At 39.6% G+C, this 19,030-nt stretch overlaps 15 non-coding genes across 15 annotated transcripts; all 15 read right to left on the reverse strand.

The window, feature by feature from the left end:
• Positions 1-977: 977 nt before the first annotated feature.
• TRNAR-CCU (transfer RNA arginine (anticodon CCU)) lies at positions 978-1,050 on the reverse strand. The gene has a single exon. It is a non-coding gene; the product is annotated as a tRNA-Arg (tRNA).
• Positions 1,051-1,853: 803 nt separating this feature from the next.
• On the reverse strand, positions 1,854-1,926 carry TRNAR-UCG (transfer RNA arginine (anticodon UCG)). Its single transcript has one exon. It is a non-coding gene; the product is annotated as a tRNA-Arg (tRNA).
• A 2,234-nt stretch (positions 1,927-4,160) lies between these two features.
• On the reverse strand, positions 4,161-4,233 carry TRNAR-CCU (transfer RNA arginine (anticodon CCU)). Its single transcript has one exon. It is a non-coding gene; the product is annotated as a tRNA-Arg (tRNA).
• An 801-nt stretch (positions 4,234-5,034) lies between these two features.
• Positions 5,035-5,107, reverse strand: TRNAR-UCG (transfer RNA arginine (anticodon UCG)). The gene has a single exon. It is a non-coding gene; the product is annotated as a tRNA-Arg (tRNA).
• Positions 5,108-5,750: 643 nt separating this feature from the next.
• On the reverse strand, positions 5,751-5,823 carry TRNAR-CCU (transfer RNA arginine (anticodon CCU)). The gene has a single exon. It is a non-coding gene; the product is annotated as a tRNA-Arg (tRNA).
• An 803-nt stretch (positions 5,824-6,626) lies between these two features.
• Positions 6,627-6,699, reverse strand: TRNAR-UCG (transfer RNA arginine (anticodon UCG)). The gene has a single exon. It is a non-coding gene; the product is annotated as a tRNA-Arg (tRNA).
• A 642-nt stretch (positions 6,700-7,341) lies between these two features.
• Positions 7,342-7,414, reverse strand: TRNAR-CCU (transfer RNA arginine (anticodon CCU)). The gene has a single exon. It is a non-coding gene; the product is annotated as a tRNA-Arg (tRNA).
• An 804-nt stretch (positions 7,415-8,218) lies between these two features.
• TRNAR-UCG (transfer RNA arginine (anticodon UCG)) lies at positions 8,219-8,291 on the reverse strand. The gene has a single exon. It is a non-coding gene; the product is annotated as a tRNA-Arg (tRNA).
• A 1,520-nt stretch (positions 8,292-9,811) lies between these two features.
• On the reverse strand, positions 9,812-9,884 carry TRNAR-UCG (transfer RNA arginine (anticodon UCG)). The gene has a single exon. It is a non-coding gene; the product is annotated as a tRNA-Arg (tRNA).
• A 643-nt stretch (positions 9,885-10,527) lies between these two features.
• TRNAR-CCU (transfer RNA arginine (anticodon CCU)) lies at positions 10,528-10,600 on the reverse strand. The gene has a single exon. It is a non-coding gene; the product is annotated as a tRNA-Arg (tRNA).
• Positions 10,601-11,395: 795 nt separating this feature from the next.
• TRNAQ-UUG (transfer RNA glutamine (anticodon UUG)) lies at positions 11,396-11,468 on the reverse strand. The gene has a single exon. It is a non-coding gene; the product is annotated as a tRNA-Gln (tRNA).
• A 644-nt stretch (positions 11,469-12,112) lies between these two features.
• TRNAR-CCU (transfer RNA arginine (anticodon CCU)) lies at positions 12,113-12,185 on the reverse strand. Its single transcript has one exon. It is a non-coding gene; the product is annotated as a tRNA-Arg (tRNA).
• Positions 12,186-15,299: 3,114 nt separating this feature from the next.
• TRNAR-CCU (transfer RNA arginine (anticodon CCU)) lies at positions 15,300-15,372 on the reverse strand. The gene has a single exon. It is a non-coding gene; the product is annotated as a tRNA-Arg (tRNA).
• A 2,397-nt stretch (positions 15,373-17,769) lies between these two features.
• Positions 17,770-17,842, reverse strand: TRNAR-UCG (transfer RNA arginine (anticodon UCG)). The gene has a single exon. It is a non-coding gene; the product is annotated as a tRNA-Arg (tRNA).
• A 643-nt stretch (positions 17,843-18,485) lies between these two features.
• Positions 18,486-18,558, reverse strand: TRNAW-CCA (transfer RNA tryptophan (anticodon CCA)). Its single transcript has one exon. It is a non-coding gene; the product is annotated as a tRNA-Trp (tRNA).
• Between the last annotated feature and the right edge of the window lie 472 nt (positions 18,559-19,030).

Raw genomic sequence — 19,030 nt, forward strand, 5'->3', positions numbered from 1 at the left:
ACACCCTTAAGCTAAAAACCTATTCTGTCAAGTCAAAATTCTGCAACCCTATTACATATTCAGTGCGTGTACATAGAAGCACTTCTTAATGCCACTAACATGGACAAGATTTTATGCTGAAGATGCAATCTAAATGACTGTGCAGTATGTACTCCACTTCATGAATAATTAGGAATGAGAACATGATGGCTATAAGAGTATTGGAAGAGCCTGCTTCCATTCTGAATGGAAATCTGAGTTGTGTGACCATTGGCAAAAACCAGCCACGAAGGGACTCGAACCCTCAATCTTCTGATCCGAAGTCAGACGCCTTATCCATTATGCCACACGGTCATATGTCCTGCTGTACTTATTTTTATAATGTAGGTGGTATGCAAGGATGGGAAATATACTATTGATAGTTATTTAGGTTTACATCCCATTGTGTGTTTTCAGCTCCTTTCAATTAAAGCTTTCTTTTGGAATCTATATAATGAAAATGTCACCAGTACGATAAGCTTTTGTTTTCTTTTTTGCATTTAAACCTCTTTCTTCATGAGATTAAAGCTCAGTTGTATGCTTTACATAGCTCTGGATATTTCCAGAAGTGGAGAGAAACTGTTTTGACAGTAGTACAAACTGCTCCTTTCTGGATATGCCAATTTACACACGCTCAAAGGTTGTATGTGTTTCATGAATCCTGACTTGCCCTATTCAAGTAGCTGAAAGCCTGTCACCACCTCTAGAAACAACAGTTACACCAATCCAATTCAAATCATTTTTTCCAAAGGAATATCTTCTGCTGGGTCAAAGTTGCATCTGACAAAGATAGGTGTTTAAAAATCTACTTTGTAGTTTCAGAACACCAACATGAGTCCGGAGAGTACAGAAGTAAAATGGTACCATTTCAAAGTTCCTAATACCTCATAAGCTTCTGAGCGGAAGCATGTAATAAATATATAAATTTTTCTAGAAAAGTAATAGTGGATATTGGTTTTCACCTCAGATGGGACTCGAACCCACAATCCCTGGCTTAGGAGGCCAGTGCCTTATCCATTAGGCCACTGAGGCACAGATGAACACTTGCAGTCTAGAGGCATTATTTAAATGTATTCAATCGTCAAACACTGGTGTCTGCACACAGGACATTTCTCAGTTCTCTCCATAAGTAAACTTCCAATTTTCATCCTCTTCCATCCCTGACTTTAACACTCTGTTCTGTGCTATAATGGAGGCTCTGCATTTCGAGCAAGTGGAGAGAAATTGGAGGAGAACCACTTTCGACTCAACACTTCTTCTTTCCTGGATGCTTTTCTCAATAAACTGGGCTTTGACAGGGGTATCCAGCCGTCCTTGTCTTCAGCAGGACACAGAAACAGGCACCAAGTCTCCCAACCAAGTTCAACCACACTATGCAACTTAATAGACCAATGCTTTACAAATTAGCCAACTGTGTCATCAGCAAAGGCAGCCAATGTGCCAATCCTTTATAATTCTTCTGTAGTACTTTTCTTTCTCGTAGGCAAAATTAGCACTTTAACTGCACAAATCATACAGATTTTACACTTGAAGCACTCCATGAACACATACTTACACACCTTGCATTTCATCTACACACCCTTAAGCTAAAAACCCATTCTGTCAAGTCAAAATTCTGCAACCCTATTACATATTCAGTGCGTGTACATAGAAGCACTTCTTAATGCCACTAACATGGACAAGATTTTAGGCTGAAGATGCAATCTAAATGACTGTGCAGTATGTACTCCACTTCATGAATAATTAGGAATGAGAACATGATGGCTATAAGAGTATTGGAAGAGCCTGCTTCCATTCTGAACGGAAAGCTGAGTTGTGTGACCATTGGCAAAAACCGACCACGAAGGGACTCGAACCCTCAATCTTCTGATCCGAAGTCAGACACCTTATCCATTAGGCCACGCGGTCATATGTCCTGCTGTGCTTATTTTTATAATGTAGGTGGTATGCAAGGATGGGAAATATGATATTGATAGTTATTTAGGTTTACATCCCATTGTGTTTTTTCAGCTCCTTTCAATTAAAGCACTCTTTTGGAATCTATATAATGAGAATGTCACCAGTACGATAAGCTTTTGTTTTCTTTTTTGCATTTAAACCTCTTTCTTCATGAGATTAAAGCTCAGTTGTATGCTTTACATAGCTCTGGATATTTCCAGAAGAGGAGAGAAACTGTTTTGACAGTAGTACAAACTGCTCCTTTCTGGATATGCCAATTTACACACGCTCAAAGGTTGTATACATTTCATGAATCCTGACTTGCCCTATTCATGTAGCTGAAAGCCTGTCACCACCTCTAGAAACAACAGTTACACCAATCCAATTCAAATCATTATTTCCAAAGGAATATCTTCTGCTGGGTCAAAGTTGCATCTGACAAAGATAGGTGTTTAAAAATCTACTTTGTAGTTTCAGAACACCAACATGACCCTGAAGAGTACAGAAGTAAAATGGTACCATTTCAAAGTTCCTAATACCTCATAATCTTCTGAGCGGAAGCGTGTAATATATATATAAATTTTTCTGGAAAAGTAAGAGTGGATATTGGTTTTCACCTCAGATGGGACTCAACCCACAATCCCTGGCTTAGGAGGCCAGTGCCTTATCCATTAGGCCAATGAGGCACAGATAAACACTTGCAGTCTAGAGGCATTATTTAAATGTATTCAATCGTCAAACACTGGTGTCTGCACACAGGACATTTCTCAGTTCTCTCCATAAGTAAACTTCCCATTTTCATCCTCTTCCATCCCCGACTTTAACACTCTGTTCTGTGCTATAATGGAGGCTCTGCATTTCGAGCAAGTGGAGAGAAATTGGAGGAGAACCACTTTCGACTTAACACTTCTTCTTTCCTGGATGCTTTTCTCATAAACTGGGCTTTGGCAGTGGTATCAAGCCGTCCTTGTCTTCAGCAGGACACAGAAACAGGCACCAAGTCTCCTAACCAAGTTCAACCACACTCTGCAACTTAATATACCAATGCTTTGCAAATTAGCCAACTGTGTCATCAGCAAAGGCAGCCAATGTGCCAATCCTTTATAATTCTTCTGTAGTACTTTTCTTTCTCGTAGGCAAAATTAGCACTTTAACTGCACAAATCATACAGATTTTACACTTGAAGCACTCCATGAACACATACTTACACACCTTGCATTTCATCTACACACCCTAAAGCTAAAAACCCATTCTGTCAAGTCAAAATTCTGCAACCCTATTACATATTCAGTGCATGTACATAGAAGCAATTCTTAATGCCACTAACATGGACAAGATTTTAGGCTGAAGATGCAATCTAAATGACTGTGCAGTATGTACTCCACTTCTTGAATAATTAGGAATGAGAACATGATGGCTATAAGAGTATTGGTAGAGCCTGCTTACATTCTGAATGGAAAGCTGAGTTGTGTGACCATTGGCAAAAACCGACCACGAAGGGACTCGAACCCTCAATCTTCTGATCCGAAGTCAGACGCCTCATCCATTAGGCCACGCTGTCATATGTCTTGCTGTGCTTATTTTTATAATGTAGGTGGTATGCAAGGATGGGAAATATGATATTGATAGTTATTTAGGTTTACATCCCATTGTGTTTTTTCAGCTCCTTTCAATTAAAGCACTCTTTTGGAATCTATATAATGAGAATGTCACCAGTACGATAAGCTTTTGTTTTCCTTTTTGCATTTAAACCTCTTTCTTCATGAGAATAAAGCTCAGTTGTTTGCTTTACATAGCTCTGGATATTTCTAGAAGTGGAGAGAAACTGTTTGACAGTAGTAAAAACTGCTCCTTTCTGGATATGCCAATTTACACACGCTCAAAGGTTGTATACGTTTCATGAATCCTGACTTGCCCTATTCAAGTAGCTGAAAGCCTGTCACCACCTCTAGAAACAACAGTTACACCAATCCAATTCAAATCATTTTTTCCAAAGGAATATCTTCTGCCGGGTCAAAGTTGCATCTGACAAAGATAGGTGTTTATAAATCTACTTTGTAGTTTCAGAACACCAACATGACTCTGAAGAGTACAGAAGTAAAATGGTACCATTTCAAAGTTCCTAATACCACATAAGCTTCTGAGCGGAAGCATGTTATAAATATATCAATTTTTCTGGGAAAGTAAGAGTGGATATTAGTTTTCACCTCAGATGGGACTCGAACCCACAATCCCTGGCTTAGGAGGCCAGTGCCTTATCCATTGGGCCACTGAGGCACAGATAAACACTTGCAGTCTAGAGGCATTATTTAAATGTATTCAATCGTCAAACACTGGTGTCTGCACACAGGACATTTCTCAGTTCTCTCCATAAGTAAACTTCCCATTTTCATCCTCTTCCATCCCGACTTTAACACTCTGTTCTGTGCTATAATGGAGGCTCTGCATTTCGAGCAAGTGATGAGAAATTGGAGGAGAACCACTTTCGACTCAACACTTCTTCTTTCCTGGATCCTTTTCTCAATAAACTGGGCTTTGACAGTGGTATCAAGCCGTCCTTGTCTTCAGCAGGACACAGAAACAGGCACCAAGTCTCCTAACCAAGTTGAACCACACTCTGCAACTTAATATACCAATGCTTTGCAAATTAGCCAACTGTGTCATCAGCAAAGGCAGCCAATGTGCCAATCCTTTATAATTCTTCTGTAGTACTTTTCTTTCTCGTAGGCAAAATTAGCACTTTAACTGCACAAATCATACAGATTTTACACTTGAAGCACTCCATGAACACATACTTACACACCTTGCATTTCATCTACACACCCTTAAGCTAAAAACCCATTCTGTCAAGTCAAAATTCTGCAACCCTATTACATATTCAGTGCATGTACATAGAAGCACTTCTTAATGCCACTAACATGGACAAGATTTTATGCTGAAGATGCAATCTAAATGACTGTGCAGTATGTACTCCACTTCATGAATAATTAGGAATGAGAACATTATGGCTATAAGAGGATTTGTAGAGCCTGCTTCCATTCTGAATGGAAAGCTGAGTTGTGTGACCATTGGCAAAAATGACCACGAAGGGACTTGAACCCTCAATCTTCTGATCCGAAGTCAGACGCCTTATCCATTAGGCCACACGGTCATATGTCTTGCTGTGCTTATTTTTATAATGTAGGTGGTATGCAAGGATGGGAAATATGATATTGATAGTTATTTAGGTTTACATCCCATTGTGTTTTTTCAGCTCCTTTCAATTAAAGCACTCCTTTGGAATCTATATAATGAGAATGTCACCAGTACGATAAGCTTTTGTTTTCTTTTTTGCATTTAAACCTCTTTCTTCATGAGAATAAAGCTCAGTTGTATGCTTTACATAGCTTTGGATATTTCTAGAAGTGGAGAGAAACTGTTTGACAGTAGTAAAAACTGCTCCTTTCTGGATATGCCAATTTACACACGCTCAAAGGTTGTATACCTTTCATGAATCCTGACTTGCCCTATTCAAGTAGCTGAAAGCCTGTCACCACCTCTAGAAACAACAGTTACACCAATCCAATTCAAATCATTTTTTCCAAAGGAATATCTTCTGCCGGGTCAAAGTTGCATCTGACAAAGATAGGTGTTTAAAAATCTACTTTGTAGTTTCAGAACACCAACATGAGTCCGAAGAGTACAGAAGTAAAATGGTACCATTTCAAAGTTCCTAATACCTCATAAGCTTCTGAGCGGAAGCATGTAATAATTATATAAATTTTTCTAGAAAAGTAATAGTGGATATTGGTTTTCACTTCAGATGGGACTCGAACCCACAATCCCTGGCTTAGGAGGCCAGTGCCTTATCCATTAGGCCACTGAGGCACAGGTGAACACTTGCAGTCTTGAGGCATTATTTAAATTTATTCAATCGTCAAACACTGGTATCTGCACACAGGACATTTCTCAGTTCTCTCCATAAGTAAACTTCCCATTTTCATCCTCTTCCATCCCCGACTTTAACACTCTGTTCTGTGCTATAATGGACTCTCTGCATTTCGAGCAAGTGGAGAGAAATTGGAGGAGAACCACTTTCGACTCAACACTTCTTCTTTCCTGGATGCTTTTCTCAATAAACTGGGCTTTGACAGTGGTATCCAGCCGTCCTTGTCTTCAGCAGGACACAGAAACAGGCACCAAGTCTCCTAACCAAGTTCAACCGCACTCTGCAACTTAATAGACCAATGCTTCACAAATTAGCCAACTGTGTCATCAGCAAAGGCAGCCAATGTGCCAATCCTTTATAATTCTTCTGTAGTACTTCTCTTTCTCGTAGGCAAAATGTGCACTTTAACTGCACAAATCATACAGATTTTACACTTGAAGCACTCCATGAACACATACTTACACACCTTGCATTTCATCTACACACCCTTAAGCTAAAAACCCATTCTGTCAAGTCAAAATTCTGCAACCCAATTACATATTCAGTGCGTGTACATAGAAGCACTTCTTAATGCCACTAACATGAACAAGATTTTAGGCTGAAGATGCAATCTAAATGACTGTGCAGTATGTACTCCACTTCATGAATAATTAGGAATGAGAACATGATGGCTATAAGAGTATTGGAAGAGCCTGCTTCCATTCTGAATGGAAGTCTGAGTTGTGTGACCATTGGCAAAAACCGACCACGAAGGGACTCGAACCCTCAATCTTCTGATCCGAAGTCAGACGCCTTATCCATTAGGCCATGCGGTCATATGTCCTGCTGTGCTTATTTTTATAATGTAGGTCGTATGCAAGGATGGGAAATATGATATTGATAGTTATTTAGGTTTACATCCCATTGTGTGTTTTCAGCTCCTTTCAATTAAAGCACTCTTTTGGAATCTATATAATGAAAATGTCACCAGTACGATAAGCTTGTTTTCTTTTTTGCATTTAAACCTCTTTCTTCATGAGAATAAAGCTCAGTTGTATGCTTTACATAGCTCTGGATCTTTCCAGAAGTGGAGAGAAACTGTTTTGACAGTAGTAAAAACTGCTCCTTTCTGGATATGCCAATTTACACATGCTCAAAGGTTGTATGTGTTTCATGAATCCTGACTTGCCCTATTCAAGTAGGTGAAAGCCTGTCACCACCTCTAGAAACAACAGTTACACCAATCCAATGCAAATCATTTTTTCCAAAGGAATATCTTCTGCCGGGTCAAAGTTGCATCTGACAAAGATAGGTGTTTAAAAATCTACTTTGTAGTTTCAGAACACCAACATGAGTCCGGAGAGTACAGAAGTAAAATGGTACCATTTCAAAGTTCCTAATACCTCATAAGCTTCTGAGCGGAAGCATGTAATAAATATATACATTTTTCTAGAAAAGTAATAGTGGATATTGGCTTTCACCTCAGATGGGACTCGAACCCACAATCCCTGGCTTAGGAGGCCAGTGCCTTATCCATTAGGCCACTGAGGCACAGATGAACACTTGCAGTCTAGAGGCATTATTTAAATGTATTCAATCGTCAAACACTGGTGTCTGCACACAGGACATTTCTCAGTTCTCTCCATAAGTAAACTTCCCATTTTCATCCTCTTCCATCCCCGACTTTAACACTCTGTTCTGTGCTATAATAGAGGCTCTGCATTTCGAGCAAGTGGAGAGAAATTGGAGGAGAACCACTTTCGACTCAACACTTCTTCTTTCCTGGATGCTTTTCTCAATAAACTGGGCTTTGACAGTGGTATCAAGCCGTCCTTGTCTTCAGCAGGACACAGAAACAGGCACCAAGTCTCCTAACCAAGTTCAACCACACTCTGCAACTTAATAGACCAATGCTTTACAAATTAGCCAACTGTGTCATCAGGAAAGGCAGCCAATGTGCCAATCCTTTATAATTCTTCTGTAGTACTTTTCTTTCTCGTAGGCAAAATTAGCACTTTAACTGCACAAATCATACAGATTTTTACACTTGAAGCACTCCATGAACACAGACTTACACACCTTGCATTTCATCTACACACCCTTAAGCTAAAAACCCATTCTGTCAAGTCAAAATTCTGCAACCCTATTACATATTCAGTGCGTGTACATAGAATCACTTCTTAATGCCACTAACATGGACAAGATTTTAGGCTGAAGATGCAATCTAAATGACTGTGCAGTATGTACTCCACTTCATGAATAATTAGGAATGAGAACATGATGGCTATAAGATTATTGGAAGAGCCTGCTTCCATTCTGAACGGAAAGCTGAGTTGTGTGTCCATTGGCAAAAACCGACCACGAAGGGACTCGAACCCTCAATCTTCTGATCCGAAGTCAGACACCTTATCCATTAGGCCACGCGGTCATTTGTCCTGCTGTGCTTATTTTTATAATGTAGGTGGTATGCAAGGATGGGAAATATGATATTGATAGTTATTTAGGTTTACATCCCATTGTGTTTTTTCAGCTCCTTTCAACTAAAGCACTCTTTTGGAATCTATATAATGAGAATGTCACCAGTACGATAAGCTTTTGTTTTCTTTTTTGCATTTAAACCTCTTTCTTCATGAGATTAAAGCTCAGTTGTATGCTTTACATAGCTCTGGATATTTCCAGAAGTGGAGAGAAACTGTTTTGACAGTAGTACAAACTGCTCCTTTCTGGATATGCCAATTTACACACGCTCAAAGGTTGTATACGTTTCATGAATCCTGACTTGCCCTATTCAAGTAGCTGAAAGCCTGTCACCACCTCTAGAAACAACAGTTACACCAATCCAATTCAAATCATTTTTTCCAAAGGAATATTTTCTGCCGGGTCAAAGTTGCATCTGACAAAGATAGTTGTTTAAAAATCTACTTTGTAGTTTCAGAACACCAACATGACCCTGAAGAGTACAGAAGTAAAATGGTACCATTTCAATGTTCCTAATACCTCATAATCTTCTGAGCGGAAGCATGTAATAAATATATACATTTTTCTGGAAAAGTAAGAGTGGATATTGGTTTTCACCTCAGATGGGACTCGAACCTACAATACCTGGCTAAGGAGGCCAGTGCCTTTTCCATTAGGCCACTGAGGCACAGATAAACACTTGCAGTCTAGAGGCATTATTTAAATGTATTCAATCGTCAAACACTGGTGTCTGCACACAGGACATTTCTCAGTTCTCTCCATAAGTAAACTTCCCATTTTCATCCTCTTCCATCCCCGACTTTAACACTCTGTTCTGTGCTATAATGGAGGCTCGGCATTTCGAGCAAGTGGAGAGAAATTGGAGGAGAACCACTTTCGACTCAACACTTCTTCTTTCCTGGATGCTTTTCTCAATAAACTGGGCTTTGACAGTGGTATCAAGCCGTCCTTGTCTTCAGCAGGACACAGAAACAGGCACCAAGTCTCCTAACCAAGTTCAACCACACTCTGCAACTTAATATACCAATGCTTTACAAATTAGCCAACTGTGTCATCAGCAAAAGGAGCCAATGTGCCAATCCTTTATAATTCTTCTGTAGTACGTTTCTTTCTCGTAGGCAAAATTAGCACTTTAACTGCACAAATCATACAGATTTTACACTTGAAGCACTCCATGAACACATACTTACACACCTTGCATTTCATCTACACACCCTTAAGCTGAAAACCCATTCTGTCAAGTCAAAATTCTGCAACCCTATTACATATTCAGTGCGTGTACATAGAAGCACTTCTTAATGCCACTAACATGGACAAGATTTTAGGCTGAAGATGCAATCTAAATGACTGTGCAGTATGTACTCCACTTCATGAATAATTAGGAATGAGATCATGATGGCTATAAGAGTATTGGAAGAGCCTGCTTCCATTCTGAATGGAAAGCTGAGTTGTGTGACCATTGGCAAAAACCGACCACGAAGGGACTCGAACCCTCAATCTTCTGATCCGAAGTCAGACACCTTATCAATTAGGCCACGCGGTCAAATGTCTTGCTGTGCTTATTTTTATAATGTAGGTGGTATGCAAGGATGGGAAATATGATATTGATAGTTATTTAGGTTTACATCCCATTGTGTTTTTTCAGCTCCTTTCAATTAAAGCACTCCTTTGGAATCTATATAATGAGAATGTCACCAGTACGATAAGCTTTTGTTTTCTTTTTTGCATTTAAACCTCTTTCTTCATGAGAATAAAGCTCAGTTGTATGCTTTACATAGCTCTGGATATTTCTAGAAGTGGAGAGAAACTGTTTGACAGTAGTAAAAACTGCTCCTTTCTCGATATGCCAATTTACACACGCTCAAAGGTTGTATACCTTTCATGAATCCTGACTTGCCCTATTCAAGTAGCTGAAAGCCTGTCACCACCTCTAGAAACAACAGTTACACCAATCCAATTCAAATCATTTTTTCCAAAGGAATATCTTCTTCCGGGTCAAAGTTGCATCTGACAAAGATAGGTGTTTAAAAATCTACTTTGTAGTTTCAGAACACCAACATGAGTCCGAAGAGTACAGAAGTAAAATGGTACCATTTCAAAGTTCCTAATACCTCATAAGCTTCTGAGCGGAAGCATGTAATAAATATATCAATTTTTCTGGAAAAGTAAGAGTGGATATTGGTTTTCACCTCAGATGGGACTCAAACCCACAATCCCTGGCTTAGGAGGCCAGTGCCTTATCCATTAGGCCACTGAGGCACAGATCAACACTTGCAGTCTAGAGGCATAATTTAAATGTATTCAATCGTCAAACACTGGTGTCTGCACACAGGACATTTCTCAGTTCTCTCCATAAGTAAACTTCCCATTTTCATCCTCTTCCATGCCCGACTTTAACACTCTGTTCTGTGCTATAATGGAGGCTCTGCATTTCGAGCAAGTGGAGAGAAATTGGAGGAGAACCACTTTCGACTCAACACTTCTTCTTTCCTGGATGCTTTTCTCAATAAACTGGGCTTTGACAGTGGTATCAAGCCGTCCTTGTCTTCAGCAGGACATAGAAACAGGCTCCTAACCAAGTTCAACCACACTCTGCAACTTAATATACCAATGCTTTGCAAATTAGCCAACTGTGTCATCAGCAAAGGCAGCCAATGTGCCAATCCTTTATAATTCTTCTGTAGTACTTTTCTTTCTCGTAGGCAAAATTAGCACTTTAACTGCACAAATCATACACATTTTACACTTGAAGCACTCCATGAACACATACTTACACACCTTGCATTTCATCTACACACCCTTAAGCTAAAAACCCATTCTGTCAAGTAAAAATTCTGCAACCCTATTACATATTCAGTGCATGTACATAGAAGCACTTCTTAATGCCACTAACATGGACAAGATTTTAGGCTGAAGATGCAATCTAAATGACTGTGCAGTATGTACCCCACTTCATGAATAATTAGGAATGAGAACATGATGGCTATAAGAGTATTGGTAGAGCATGCTTCCATTCTGAATGGAAAGCTGAGTTGTGTGACCATTGGCAAAATCCGACCACGAAGGGACTCGAACCCTCAATCTTCTGATCCAAAGTCAGACGCCTTATCCATTAGGCCACGCGGTCATATGTCTTGCTGTGCTTATTTTTATAATGTAGGTGGTATGCAAGGATGGGAAATATGATATTGATAGTTATTTAGGTTTACATCCCATTGTGTTTTTTCAGCTCCTTTCAATTAAAGCACTCTTTTGGAATCTATATAATGAGAATGTCACCAGTACGATAAGCTTTTGTTTTCTTTTTTGCATTTAAACCTCTTTCTTCATGCGAATAAAGCTCAGTTGTATGCTTTACATAGCTCTGGATATTACTAGAAGTGGAATGAAACTGTTTTGACAGTAGTAAAAACTGCTCCTTTCTGGATATGCCAATTTACACACGCTCAAAGGTTGTATACGTTTCATGAATCCTGACTTGCCCTATTCAAGTAGCTGAAAGCCTGTCACCACCTCTAGAAACAACAGTTACACCAACCCAATTCAAATCATTTTTTCCAAAGGAATATCTTCTGCCGGGTCAAAGTTGCATCTGACAAAGATAGGTGTTTAAAAATCTACTTTGTAGTTTCAGAACACCAACGTGACTCTGAAGAGTACAGAAGTAAAATGGTACCATTTCAAAGTTCCTAATACCACATAAGCTTCTGAGCGGAAGCATGTAATAAATATATCAATTTTTCTGGAAAAGTAAGAGTGGATATTGATTTTCACCTCAGATGGGACTCAAACCCACAATCCCTGGCTTAGGAGGCCAGTGCCTTATCCATTAGGCCACTGAGGCACAGATCAACACTTGCAGTCTAGAGGCATAATTTAAATGTATTCAATCGTCAAACACTGGTGTCTGCACACAGGACATTTCTCAGTTCTCTCCATAAGTAAACTTGCCATTTTCATCCTCTTCCATGCCCGACTTTAACACTCTGTTCTGTGCTATAATGGAGGCTCTGCATTTCGAGCAAGTGGAGAGAAATTGGAGGAGAACCACTTTTGACTCAACACTTCTTCTTTCCTGGATGCTTTTCTCAATAAACTGGGATTTGACGGTGGTATAAAGCCGTCCTTGTCTTCAGCAGGACACAGAAACAGGCACCAAGTCTCCTAACCAAGTTCAACCACACTCTGCAACTTAATAGACCAATGCTTCACAAATTAGCCAACTGTGTCATCAGCAAAGGCAGCCAATGTGCCAATCCTTTATAATTCTTCTGTAGTACTTTTCTTTCTCGTAGGCAAAATTAGCACTTTAACTGCACAGATCATACAGATTTTACACTTGAAGCACTCCATGAACACATACTTACACACCTTGCATTTCATCTACACACCCTTAAGCTAAAAACCCATTCTGTCAAGTCAAAATTCTGCAACCCTATTACATATTCAGTGCATGTACATAGAAGCACTTCTTAATGCCACTAACATGGACAAGATTTTAGGCTGAAGATGCGATCTAAATGACTGTGCAGTATGTACTCCACTTCATGAATAATTAGGAATGAGAACATGATGGCTATAAGAGTATTGGTGGAGCCTGTTTCCATTCTGAATGGAAAGCTGAGTTGTGTGACCATTGGCAAAAACCGACCACGAAGGGACTCAAACCCTCAATCTTCTGATCCGAAGTCAGCCGCCTTATCCATTAGGCCACGCGGTCATATGTCTTGCTGTGCTTATTTTTATAATGTAGGTGGTATGCAAGGATGGGAAATATGATATTGATAGTTATTTAGGTTTACATCCCATTGTGTTTTTTCAGCTCCTTTCAATTAAAGCACTCTTTTCAAATCTATACAATGAGAATGTCACCAGTACGATAAGCTTTTGTTTTCTTTTTTGCATTTAAACCTCTTTCTTCATGAGATTAAAGCTCAGTTGTATGCTTTACATAGCTCTGGATATTTCCAGAAGTGGGGAGAAACTGTTTTGACAGTAGTACAAACTGCTCCTTTCTGGATATGCCAATTTACACACGCTCAAAGGTTGTATGTGTTTCATGAATCCTGACTTGCCCTATTCAAGTAGCTGAAAGCCGGTCACCACCTCTAGAAACAACAGTTACACCAATCCAATTCAAATCATTTTTTCCAAAGGAATATCTTCTGCTGGGTCAAAGTTGCATCTGACAAAGATAGGTGTTTAAAAATCTACTTTGTAGTTTCAGAACACCAACATGAGTCCGGAGAGTACAGAAGTAAAATGGTACCATTTCAAAGTTCCTAATACCTCATAAGCTTCTGAGCGGAAGCATGTAATAAATATTTCAATTTTTCTGGAAAAGTAAGAGCCGATATTGGTTTTCACCTCAGATGGGACTCAAACCCACAATCCCTGGCTTTGGAGGCCAGTGCCTTATCCATTAGGCAAATGAGGCACAGATAAACACTTGCAGTCTAGAGGCAATATTTAAATGTATTCAATCGTCAAACACTGGTATCTGCACACAGGATGTTTCTCAGTTCTCTCCATAAGTAAACTTCCCATTTTCATCCTCTTCCATCCCCGACTTTAACACTCTGTTCTGTGCTATAATGGACTCTCTGCATTTCGAGCAAGTGGAGAGAAATTGGAGGAGAACCACTCTCGCCTCAACACTTCTTCTTTCCTGGATGCTTTTCTCAATAAACTGGGCTTTGGCAGTGGTATCAAGCCGTCCTTGTCTTCAGCAGGACACAGAAACAGGCACCAAGTCTCCTAACCAAGTTCAACCACACTCTGCAACTTAATAGACCAATGCTTCACAAATTAGCCAACTGTGTCATCAGCAAAGGCAGCCAATGTGCCAATCCTTTATAATTCTTCTGTAGTACTTCTCTTTCTCGTAGGCAAAATTAGCACTTTAACTGCACAAATCATACAGATTTTACACTTGAAGCACTCCATGAACACATACTTACACACCTTGCATTTCATCTACACACCCTTAAGCTAAAAACCCATTCTGTCAAGTCAAAATTCTGCAACCCTATTACATATTCCGTGCGTGTACATAGAAGCACTTCTTAATGCCACTAACATGAACAAGATTTTAGGCTGAAGATGCAATCTAAATGACTGTGCAGTATGTACTCCACTTCATGAATAATTAGGAATGAGAACATGATGGCTATAAGAGTATTGGAAGAGCCTGCTTCCATTCTGAATGGAAATCTGAGTTGTGTGACCATTGGCAAAAATGGACCACGAAGGGACTTGAACCCTCAATATTCTGATCCGAAGGCAGACGCCTTATCCATTAGGCCACGCGGACCATATGTCCTGCTGTGCTTATTTTTATAATGTAGGTGGTATGCAAGGATGGGAAATATGATATTGATAGTTATTTAGGTTTACATCCCATTGTGTTTTTTCAGCTCCTTTCAATTAAAGCACTCTTTTGGAATCTATATAATGAGAATGTCACCAGTACGATAAGCTTTTGTTTTCTTTTTTGCATTTAAACCTCTTTCTTCATGAGATTAAAGCTCAGTTGTATGCTTTACATAGCTCTGGATATTTCCAGAAGTGGAGAGAAACTGTTTTGACAGTAGTACAAACTGCTCCTTTCTGGATATGCCCATTTACACACGCTCAAAGGTTGCATACGTTTCATGAATCCTGCCTTGCCCTATTCAAGTAGCTGAAAGCCTGTCACCACCTCTAGAAACAACAGTTACACCTATCAAATTCAAATCATTTTTTCCAAAGGAATATCTTCTGCCGGGTCAAAGTTGCATCTGACAAAGATAGGTGTTTAAAAATCTACTTTGTAGTTTCAGAACACCAACATTAGTCCGGGGAGTACAGAAGTAAAATGGTACCATTTCAAAGTTTCTAATACCTCATAAGCTTCTGAGCGGAAGCATGTAATAAATATATAAATTTTTCAAGAAAAGTAATACTGGATATTGGTTTTCACCTCAGATGGGACTCGAACCCACAATCCCTGGCTTAGGAGGCCAGTGCCTTATCCATTAGGCCACTGAGGCACAGATGAACACTTGAAGTCTAGAGGCATTATTTAAATGTATTCAATCGTCAAACACTGGTGTCTGCACACAGGACATTTCTCAGTTTTCTCCATAAGTAAACTTCCCATTTTCATCCTCTTCCATCCCCGACTTTAACACTCTGTTCTGTGCTATAATGGAGGCTCTGCATTTCGCGCAAGTGGAGAGAAATTGGAGGAGAACCACTCTCGACTCAACACTTCTTCTTTCCTGGATGCTTTTCTCAATAAACTGGGCTTTGACAGTGGTATCAAGCCGTCCTTGTCTTCAACAGGACACAGAAACAGGCACCAAGTCTCCTAACCAAGTTCAACCACACTCTGCAACTTAATAGACCAATGCTTCACAAATTAGCCAACTGTGTCATCAGCAAAGGTAGCCACTGTGCCAATCCTTTATAATTCTTCTGTAGTACTTTTCTTTCTCGTAGGCAAAAGTAGCACTTTAACTGCACAAATCATACAGATTTTACACTTGAAGCACTCCATGAACACATACTTACACACCTTGCATTTCATCTACACACCCTTAAGCTAAAAACCCATTCTGTCAAGTCAAAATTCTGCAACCCTATTACATATTCAGTGCATGTATATAGAAGCACTTCTTAATGCCACTAACATGGACAAGATTTTAGGCTGAAGATGCAATCTAAATGACTGTGCAGTATGTACTCCACTTCATGAATAATTAGGAATGAGAACATGATGGCTATAAGAGTATTGGTAGAGCCTGCTTCCATTCTGAATGGAAATCTGAGTTGTGTGACCATTGGCAAAAATGGACCATGAAGGGACTCGAACCCTCAATCTTCTGATCCGAAGGCAGACGCCTTATCCATTAGGCCACGCGGACCATATGTCCTGCTGTGCTTATTTTTATAATGTAGGTGGTATGCAAGGATGGGAAATATGATATTGATAGTTATTTAGGTTTACATCCCATTGTGTTTTTTCAGCTCCTTTCGATTAAAGCACTCTTTTCAAATCTATACAATGAGAATGTCACCAGTACGATAAGGTTTTGTTTTCTTTTTTGCATTTAAACCTCTTTCTTCATGAGATTAAAGCTCAGTTGTATGCTTTACATAGCTCTGGATATTTCCAGGAGTGGTGAGAAACTGTTTTGACAGTAGTACAAACTGCTCCTTTCTGGATATGCCAATTTACACACGCTCAAAGGTTGTATACGTTTCATGAATCCTGCCTTGCCCTATTCAAGTAGCTGAAAGCCGGTCACCACCTCTAGAAACAACAGTTACACCAATCCAATTCAAATCATTTTCTCCAAAGGAATATCTTCTGCTGGGTCAAAGTTGCATCTGACAAAGATAGGTGTTTAAAAATCTACTTTGTAGTTTCAGAACACCAACATGAGTCCGGAGAGTACAGAAGTAAAATGGTACCATTTCAAAGTTCCTAATACCTCATAAGCTTCTGAGCGGAAGCATGTAATAAATATATCAATTTTTCTGGAAAAGTAAGACCCGATATTGGTTTTCACCTCAGATGGGACTCAAACCCACAATCCCTGGCTTTGGAGGCCAGTGCCTTATCCATTAGGCCAATGAGGCACAGATAAACACTTGCAGTCTAGAGGCATTATTTAAATGTATTCAGTCGTCAAACACTGGTGTCTGCACACAGGACATTTCTCAGTTCTCTCCATAAGTAAACTTCCCATTTTCATCCTCTTCCATCCCCGACTTTAACACTCTGTTCTGTGCTATAATGGACTCTCTGCATTTCGAGCAAGTGGAGAGAAATTGGAGGAGAACCACTCTCGACTCAACACTTCTTCTTTCCTGGATGCTTTTCTCAATAAACTGGGCTTTGACAGTGGTATCAAGCCGTCCTTGTCTTCAACAGGACACAGAAACAGGCACCAAGTCTCCTAACCAAGTTCAACCACACTCTGCAACTTAATAGACCAATGCTTCACAAATTAGCCAACTGTGTCATCAGCAAAGGCAGCCAATGTGCCAATCCTTTATAATTCTTCTGTAGTACTTCTCTTTCTCGTAGGCAAAATTAGCACTTTAACTGCACAAATCATACAGATTTTACACTTGAAGCACTCCATGAACACATACTTACACACCTTGCATTTCATCTACACACCCTTAAGCTAAAAACCCATTCTGTCAAGTCAAAATTCTGCAACCTTATTACATATTCCGTGCGTGTACATAGAAGCACTTCTTAATGCCACTAACATGAACAAGATTTTAGGCTGAAGATGCAATCTAAATGACTGTGCAGTATGTACTCCACTTCATGAATAATTAGGAATGAGAACATGATGGCTATAAGAGTATTGGTAGAGCCTGCTTCCATTCTGAATGGAAAGCTGAGTTCTGTGACCATTGGCAAAAACCGACCACGAAGGGACTCGAACCCTCAGTCTTCTGATCCGAAGTCAGACGCCTTATCCATTAGGCCACGCGGTCATATGTCTTGCTGTGCTTATTTTTATAATGTAGGTGGTATGCAAGGATGGGAAATATGATATTGATAGTTATTTAGGTTTACATCCCATTGTGTTTTTTCAGCTCCTTTCAATTAAAGCACTCTTTTGGAATCTATATAATGAGAATGTCACCAGTACGATAAGCTTTTGTTTTCTTTTTTGCATTTAAACCTCTTTCTTCATGAGAATAAAGCTCAGTTGTATGCTTTACATAGCTCTGGATATTTCTAGAAGTGGAGAGAAACTGTTTGACAGTAGTAAAAACTGCTTCTTTCTGGATATGCCAATTTACACACGCTCAAAGGTTGTATACATTTCATGAATCCTGACTTGCCCTATTCAAGTAGCTGAAAGCCTGTCACCACCTCTAGAAACAACAGTTACACCAATCCAATTCAAATCATTTTTTCCAAAGGAATATCTTCTGCCGGGTCAAAGTTGCATCTGACAAAGATAGGTGTTTAAAAATCTACTTTGTAGTTTCAGAACGCCAACATGACTCTGAAGAGTACAGAAGTAAAATGGTACCATTTCAAAGTTCCTAATACCACATAAGCTTCTGAGCGGAAGCATGTAATAAATATATCAATTTTTCTGGAAAAGTAAGAGCGGATATTGGTTTTCACCTCAGATGGGACTCAAACCCACAATCCCTGGCTTTGGAGGCCAGTGCCTTATCCATTAGGCCACTGAGGCACAGATAAACAGTTGCAGTCTAGAGGCATTATTTAAATGTATTCAATCGTCAAACACTGGTGTCTGCACACAGGACATTTCTCAGTTCTCTCCATAAGTAAACTTCCCATTTTCATCCTCTTCCATCCCCGACTTTAACACTCTGTTCTGTGCTATAATGGACTCTCTGCATTTCGAGCAAGTGGAGAGAAATTGGAGGAGAACCACTCTCGACTCAACACTTCTTCTTTCCTGGATGCTTTTCTCAATAAACTGGGCTTTGACAGTGGTATCAAGCCGTCCTTGTCTTCAACAGGACACAGAAACAGGCACCAAGTCTCCTAACCAAGTTCAACCACACTCTGCAACTTAATAGACCAATGCTTCACAAATTAGCCAACTGTGTCATCAGCAAAGGCAGCCAATGTGCCAATCCTTTATAATTCTTCTGTAGTACTTCTCTTTCTCGTAGGCAAAATTAGCACTTTAACTG

This window comes from Lissotriton vulgaris, chromosome 5 (assembly GCF_964263255.1).
Source record: "Lissotriton vulgaris chromosome 5, aLisVul1.2, whole genome shotgun sequence".
Lineage (NCBI taxonomy): Eukaryota > Metazoa > Chordata > Amphibia > Caudata > Salamandridae > Lissotriton > Lissotriton vulgaris.